This window comes from Gigantopelta aegis, chromosome 7 (assembly GCF_016097555.1).
Source record: "Gigantopelta aegis isolate Gae_Host chromosome 7, Gae_host_genome, whole genome shotgun sequence".
Taxonomy (NCBI): domain Eukaryota; kingdom Metazoa; phylum Mollusca; class Gastropoda; order Neomphalida; family Peltospiridae; genus Gigantopelta; species Gigantopelta aegis.
The window spans coordinates 7906596-7915464 of record NC_054705.1 but is presented as its reverse complement, the minus strand read 5'-3'; positions in this window follow the sequence as shown (position 1 = coordinate 7915464).

The following is an 8869-nucleotide window of genomic DNA, read 5'->3' as shown; positions in this document are numbered from 1 at the left end:
TAGAATATTAAACACAGTTTTATATAAATTCCTGGTTGAACAAGCAATTTTGTCTAGTACATCAGAAATATTTTCTATAAGGCAGTCAGACCCTTGGGTCATCCAACAAGATAGAACAATAAAATAAAATAAAATGTAAAGTATACAACATACACAATCTATAAATTAAATTCGTGGTTCAATATATAATTATTTTCTTTAGATCATTAAAACATTATAATAATGATAATAATAGTAAAAGTAAATATAATAATAATAATAATAATAATAATAATAATAATAACGGAGAGAGATGTTCCACTTGTCTCATATTAATCTCACAACCACATATATTCCGTGAAAAGTAACTGTGACTAATGTTGTTGGGTGTTGGGTCGGAGCCACACAGAATTATACATTTCGAGTGACTGTCCGCGACATAAGTTTACGTCGACACGACATGATAGTGGCTGTGTGTGAGATTACTATCAAGGGTCGTTTTACTACCAAACTGTATAGAATGTGGCAACAAACACTAGGCACAACGGGGTACCACCCCGCAGTAGAATGTGAGTTGTCATTTTCTACCAGCATTTGTCACTGAAATAGACTACCAAACATATACAAGAAAATAATATTAATACCTTTCCCCAACGTTGTCTGGATACTTTGGTCCTAAGTAGAGGAGGAGAGATATGTGTAAGCAAGGATTTGCTATGATACGCTAACAAATAATTACTGACAGGTCTATCACAACCAGTATATCAAACAAGCCAGTCAGATTGGATATCTGTAAAACTATTTTAAACTCTTTTAAAATATTGAAAATACTTAAACACCATTAAAAAAAAAAAAAAAAAAAAAAAAAATATATTGAAAATAATAATAACAATAATAATAATAATAATAATAATATTATTATTATTATTATTATTATTATTATTATTATTATTCTGTTATGCAGGAAAAAGGTAGGTTGTGACCTTTTTAAATGAAATGTTAAAAATCGACCACCGCCTGAACTGCTAAATCAAAACAAACAGATTTGTTTTCCGACTGGCTGGTGGTGTAGTGTGTTTGCAATATATAATAGCATACATTATACACACAATACTCATAGCATTAACAAAACACTTCTTACTATAATGAATCATTCAGTGAGGCCTCTGCAAATTACGAGAACCAGTTTTTTGTTCACAAATTTAAATCTGTGAAACCTATGTTTTTCATTCGAACATTTAATTTAGGACACCGTCTACATGAACATAAAGGGTTACCTGAATTTATACCGGTATAAAGCTACAAATGGGTTACGGAAATGTTCCATTATAAGAGGCCTGCATTCTTCGCTTTACGTCGAGTACAACTTCAGATGTAGGTCAAGTAAGAATCCCCAGTTAGTTAGAAGTACTGGCAACGGGACGTTTGTTACCTCTTGTTTAGTGTATTGCGAATGATGACGAGACGTGTACGTTTGACCAAGACAGTCGAGGCCACCCGCAGTAGTAAAATGTGTTATAAGTTCTGAGGTACAAAACGTCTAATAATGTCACAGTCTTTGTTCACGTCAATAAACGACACTATAGGCTCGGGAGTGCACACGTTTAGTAATGTCATAGTCTTTGTTCACGTCAATAAACGACACTATAGGCTCGGGAGTGCACACGTTTAGTAATGTCATAGTCTTTGTTCACGTCAATACACGACACTATAGGCTCGGAGGTACACACGTTTAATAATGTCACAGTCTTTGTTCACGTCAATAAACGACACTTTAGGCTCAGAGGTACACACGTTTAATAATGTCAGTCTTTGTTCACGTCAATAAACGACACTATAGGCTCGGAGGTACACACGTTTAATAATGTCATAGTCTTTGTTCACGTCAATAAACGACACTATAGGATCGGAGGTACACACCTTTAATAATGTCATAGTCTTTGTTCACGTCAATAAACGACACTATAGGATCGGAGGTACACACGTTTAATAATGTCATAGTCTTTGTTCACGTCAATAAACGACACTATAGGTTCGGAGGTACACACGTTTAATAATGTCATAGTCTTTGTTCACGTCAATAAACGACACTATAGGCTCGGAGGTGCACACGTTTAATAATGTCATAGTCTTTGTTCACGTCAATAAACGACACTATAGGATCGGAGGTACACACGTTTAATAATGTCATAGTCTTTGTTCACGTCAATAAACGACACTATAGGACCGGAGGTAGACACGTTCAATAATGTCACAGTCTTTGTTCTCGTCAATAAACGACACTATAGGTACGGAGGTGCACACGTTTAATAATGTCATAGTCTTTGTTCACGTCAATAAACGACATTATAGGATCGGAGGTACACACGTTTAATAATGTCACAGTCTTTGTTCACGTCAATAAACGACACTTTAGGCTCGGAGGTGCACACGTTTAATAATGTCACAGTCTTTTTTCACGTCAATAAACGACACTATAGGATCGGAGGTACACACGTTTAATAATGTCATAGTCTTTGTTCACGTCAATAAACGACACTATAGGATCGGAGGTACACACGTTTAGTAATGTCAGTCTTTTTTCACGTCAATAAACGACACTATTGGATCGGAGGTACAAAACGTTTAATAATGTCACAGTCTTTTTTCACGTCAATAAACGACACTATAGGATCGGAGGTACACACGTTTAATAATGTCACAGTCTTTTTTCACGTCAATAAACGACACTATAGGATCGGAGGTACAAAACGTTTAATAATGCCATGGTCTTTGTCCACGTCAATAAACAACACTATAGGATCGGATGTGCACACGTTTAATAATGCCGTAGTCTTTGTTCTCGTCAATAAACGACACTATAGCATCGGAGGTACACATGTTTAATAATGTCAGAGTCTTTGTTCACGTCAATAAACGACACTTTAGGCTCAGAGGTACACATGTTTAATAATGTCATAGTCTTTGTTCACGTCAATAAACGACACTTTAGGCTCAGAGGTACACATGTTTAATAATGTCAGTCTTGTTCACGTCAATAAACGACACTATAGGATCGGAGGTACACATGTTTAGTAATGTCATAGTCTTTGTTCACGTCAATAAACGACACTATAGGATCGGAGGTGCACACGTTTAATAATGTCATAGTCTTTGTTCACGTCAATAAACGACACTATAGGATCGGAGGTACAAAATGTTTAATAATGTCATAGTCTTTGTTCACGTCAATAAACGACACTATAGGATCGGAGGTACAAAACGTTTAATAATGTCATAGTCTTTGTTCACGTCAATAAACGACACTATAGGATCGGAGGTACAAAACGTTTAATAATGTCATAGTCTTTGTTTACGTCAATAAACGACACTATAGGATCGGAGGTACACACGTTTAATAATGTCATAGTCTTTGTTCACGTCAATAAACGACACTTTAGGATCGGAGGTACAAAAAGTTTAATAATGTCATAGTCTTTGTCCACGTCAATAAACAACACTATAGGATCGGAGGTACACACGTTTTATAATGTCATGGTCTTTGTCCACGTCAATAAACAACACTATAGGATCGGAGGTACACACATTTAATAATGTCATGGTCTTTGTTCACGCCAATAAACGACACTATAGGATCGGAGGTGTACACGTTTAATAATGTCATAGTCTTTGTTCACGTCAATAAACGACACTATAGGATCGGAGGTACACACGTTTAATAATGTCATAGTCTTTGTTCACGTCCATAAACGACACTATAGGATCGGAGGTACACACGTTTAATAATGTCATAGTCTTTGTTCACGTCCATAAACGACACTATAGGATCGGAGGTACACACGTTTAATAATGTCATAGTCTTTGTTCACGTCAATAAACGACACTATAGGATCGGAGGTGTACACGTTTAATAATGTCATAGTCTTTGTTCACGTCAATAAACGACACTATAGAATCGAAGGTACACACGTTTAATAATGTCACAGTCTTTGTTCACGTCAATAAACGACACTATAGGATCGGAGGTACACACGTTTAATAATGTCATAGTCTTTGTTCACGTCAATAAACGACACTATAGGATCGGAGGTACACACGTTTAATAATGTCATAGTCTTTGTTCACGTCAATAAACGACACTATAGGATCGGAGGTACACACGTTTAATAATGTCATAGTCTTTGTTCACGTCAATAAACAACACTATAGGCTCGGTGCACACGTTTAATAATGTCATGGTCTTTGTTCACGTCAATAAACGACACTATAGGATCTGAGGTACACAACGTTTAATAATGTCATAGTCTTTGTTCACGTCAATAAACAACACTATAGGCTCGGTGCACACGTTTAATAATGTCATAGTCTTTGTTCACGTCAATAAACAACACTATATGCTCGGAGATAGACACGTTTAATAATGTCATAGTCTTTGTTCACGTCAGTAAACAACACTATATGCTCGTAGGTAGACACGTTTAATAATGTCACAGTCTTTGTTCACGTCAATAAACGATACTATAGGATCGGACGAAGAGTCGGCGGCTTATGGCGTTAGGTCACTTTGATAGCACACGCCAAAAACATTTCCTACAGCTTCTATAAACAGACATGATAAAAACCTTTCTTCAAATTCTATGAACAAATAGACAAGACAAAAACCTTTCTACGACTTCTATAAACAAATACACACGACAAAAACCTTTTCTACGACTTCTATAAACAAATAGACTTGCCGTACACCTTCTGCGACTTCTATGAACAAATAGACATGGCAAAAATCTTTCTATGACTTCTATAAACAAATAGACACGACAAAAACCTTTCTACGACTTCTATGAACACATAGACATGACAAAAACATTTCTATGATTTCTATGAACAAATAGACATGACAAAACTCTTTCTACGACTTCTATGAACAAATAGATGCACCAAAAACCTTTCTACAACTTCTGCGAACAAATAGACACACCAAGAAACCTTTTCTACAGTTTCTATAAACAAATAGACGCACCAAAATCCTTTCTTCGACTTCTGTGAACAAATAGACACGACAAAAACCTATAGACAAATAAACAGGTCAACACCCATTCTATAAACAAATAAACGCGTCACAAACCATTTTGCCATTTATGCAGACAAACAGACACGACAAAAACCTATAGACAAATAAACAGGTCAACTCCCTTTCTATAAACAAATAAACGCGTCACAAACCATTTTGCCATTTATGCAGACAAATAGGCACGACAAAAACATTTGTACAGCTGCTTTAAACAAAACGACACACCAGAAACCTGGCTACAGCTTATATAAATAAACAGACACGCCAAATACCTTTCTACAGCTGCTATGTATAAAAGAGACATCTGAAGTTGCACTCGGATTTGTAATAATAGGATATTAAACGAGCTCCCATTTTGTGTTATGTTTATGTCACGAGTGAAATAACTTTTATTTGTCATGAGCTTTAGCGATTGACAATCAGAATTATTTCTCGAGGGACATAAATATTATAGAAATGATAGCGAATGTAATATGCTATTTATTACCAATAATCGATTTAAATGTATGTCACTCAACTCGTTTGATTAACTTTTCCGTAAAGTTGCTGCCTTTTCGATCAGACTCAACCATTTGACTGTGTTTACGATTTCTTCCTTCTTCTCATCAGAAAACATAAACGAGAGCGGGATGGGACGATTCAGTTGATCAGGATACGAGTCGTCTGTATAGAACACCATTCCTTTGAATATTTTGTTCACCGACACATCTATGATGTATTTACGTTTACCTTGACCCTTATCAGTACCTTGACCTTGACCCTTATCGGTACCTTGATCTTGACCCTTATCAGTACCTTGACCTTGACGTTTCCCTGTAGGGTGGAATTTAATGTCAATATATTGCTGGATGCTGTTGTTTTCAAGTGGCTTGTATTCATCAATCACTTTTTCGTACCAGCCGGTCTTTTCAGCAATGATTTTCCGTAGCTCCTTTTCTAATTCTGTTTTTTGTTTGTTGGTAAGATCAATACCTGCGATAATATTTTCTCCAGTGATAGATCCCTCGATTTGCTGTGTTCCAGGCGGCGGTTGTGGCATCTTTTTCTTCCGTTCGTTAATCCCACAGTAGAAGGACCCACCTTCTGGAAGTTTGGCGAATGTTGAAAGATACTCAGGTAGACTTCTATCAACAAAGCATTCGGCTACTATGCCCATGTCCGTTGCTACATCCCGTGAACCTGACGGTGTTGAGCCCGATCCTCGTTCTATGGTGCTTGAAGCTGTTCGTTTTTGCATTTTGCCCCGAATGTCTTCAACAGACAGTCGTTTAATCTGGACGTTTCTTGACTCGTAGATATTGGTAGATTTTCCTTCTTCAAATTTGTCTTCCAGTTCTGACTCTGCTTGCATCTTTCTCTTCTTTCCCGCCACACCGCATAGATACGTTGCAATCTGCCTGGCCGTGGGTCGAACCTTGGCTCCGTCTAGCGCAACTTTTGTTTTGAAGTCGTAGGTGGAGATGGAGGCGGAAGGCTCAACAGTGATGACCAGGTAGGGGAGACGAACCACTGGGTCTTTCTGCTCATCCACAAACCATCTCCGTTCGTAGTTCTCCGTGTACAGCGTGTCATCCTCGACCATCATGCTACAGTCTACGTTGATGAGCTGGTCGAATCCGTCCAGAGACCAGGCCTCATCAGGCTTGTCGTAAGTGTGTATCACCAGAGAGCCGCCCATGCTGTTCCTCAGGGCACAGATAACCTGCAGACACTCATTCTTGAAGCTTCTCGTCTGCTCGTTCTTTTTGGCGCTTTCGAACAAACGCTCGTAGCAGACGCATATGATGTACACCATATTGCTGGAGTTTAATGCCTGTCTGATGTTGACTGTGGTGCTTTTACATTCTTCAGTATAATCTGAAGGAGATACAGAACGGTTTGTTACCATAGTTGATATATATATACACACATATATATATACACACACACACACACACACACACACACACACACACACACACACACACACACATTTACGAATATATATATATATATATATATATACTCGATATACTTCACACTCTCGTTTATTTTGCACAAGAACATACCACTCGACCGCTACGCAGTCTCGTGGTATATATTCGTGCGCAAAATAAACTCGTGCAATAAATAGGAAGTGAAAACAACGTATGTGAAGTTCTGTATTTATTACATACCTTCTTTTATGCTTTATAAAAATGTTTTTTAATTTAATGTGATAACAACTCTTTCTTAAATTAATACTCCTTTCATTGATTTACTTACATATGACGTCAGTAACTAAAAGGCGCTAACTGCAGTAAAAAGAAAGTCCGTCCATATGCATATTTACATTCTTCAGTATAGACCCTAACATATTTCACTATAAAATCTCATTATTAACTGTGAAGGAGATACAGAACGGTTTGTTTGGTTCACCATAGTTTACATTTGTTTAATATTTATATCAGGTGACACACTCATTATTAGTTTTATGTTGCCGCTAATCCATTGGTATGGTACTTGCATATTACGTCACGAACTGCAAACAAAACAATTTTGGTAAACAAAGGTCGCGATTTACCCAAGCATACATGATACCGTCTTCACTAAATTATTAATGTTTGCAGAACAGAACAGAACAGAACTTTATTTCACTCATATGAGGTACATTAACAATAATTATATGATAGTGACAAGATGGGGTTTACATTTACATGTACATATATAATAATATATACAAAATGAAATATATTTCTAATAGTATAATCTATCTATCTTTTTAAGGTTTACCGAATTTATCCGTAATTCTTTTATTAATTTGCACAACTTTTTTAGAAGACTTATTTTGTCATTTGTCATTAGTTGTTTAAATTTCAGCATATTGGGTTTGTTAAAATAATATGGCTTTAACAAATTTTTTCGGGAGTTATTAAAGAAAGAGCATGCACTCTCCGATGTCATTTTTATTACATAGTGTACATAGTCTGCTTTCTACAGGGGTGTTGTTCCATCGTCCTGTTTCGATTGGTAAGTAATGGTTTGATGTTCTAAATTTTAGTAACGTAGTCCAGGATATTTGTGGTAATTTTATCATATATTTTTCTAATGTTAGGTGTTCTTTAAATGTGGTGTACATACCCCTTGGTGATGAAGCTATGTCGCTATTCCATTGTTGTAGGTACTGATCGTTTTGTCTTAATTTAACGTGATGAATAAGTAGTGGTATAGATGAAAAGTTTTGTGACATCCAAATACTGGTCATACCTAGTTGGTTAAATATGCCACTTATAATTATATCCAGATATGTTAGAGTCGTGTAACATTAGTTTATACAATAAGAAGGATGTTTTTGTTTGTTTTCCAGAAACAATTCGGGCCCAGATACTTATCATCCTTTGTTGGTTAATTAATTTAAGGGGTTTTCTTCCAAGTTCACCGTATATCATGAATAGTGGGGTTCCTTTCCTTACTGGTAGGATGTGTTTGGTGCAAACTGCTTGTGAACAACAATCATGGTGACTGACAGTGGGGACTACTCGGGCACCTTGGTTATAATTGCCTTTTATGTATGTATGTATGTATGTATGCCCACAAATGACTGTCAGGTCAGATGTCGGGATTAACGTAATATCAATTTAATGTTCAACAGCACGATTTCTGACTAGGGCCAGAAACTTAAACAATCAGATACCGTAATACATTCTGCTTACAATCCTTGTTATTGAGTAACGATTCGAGCTGAACTATCGAATGCAAATTATACAACCGCCGGAACCGAACAGCTGTTGACATTTACCAAATTAACAAAAGGATTAAAATAATGGTTAGTATTAGTAAACGTATATTTGTTTACGACAATAA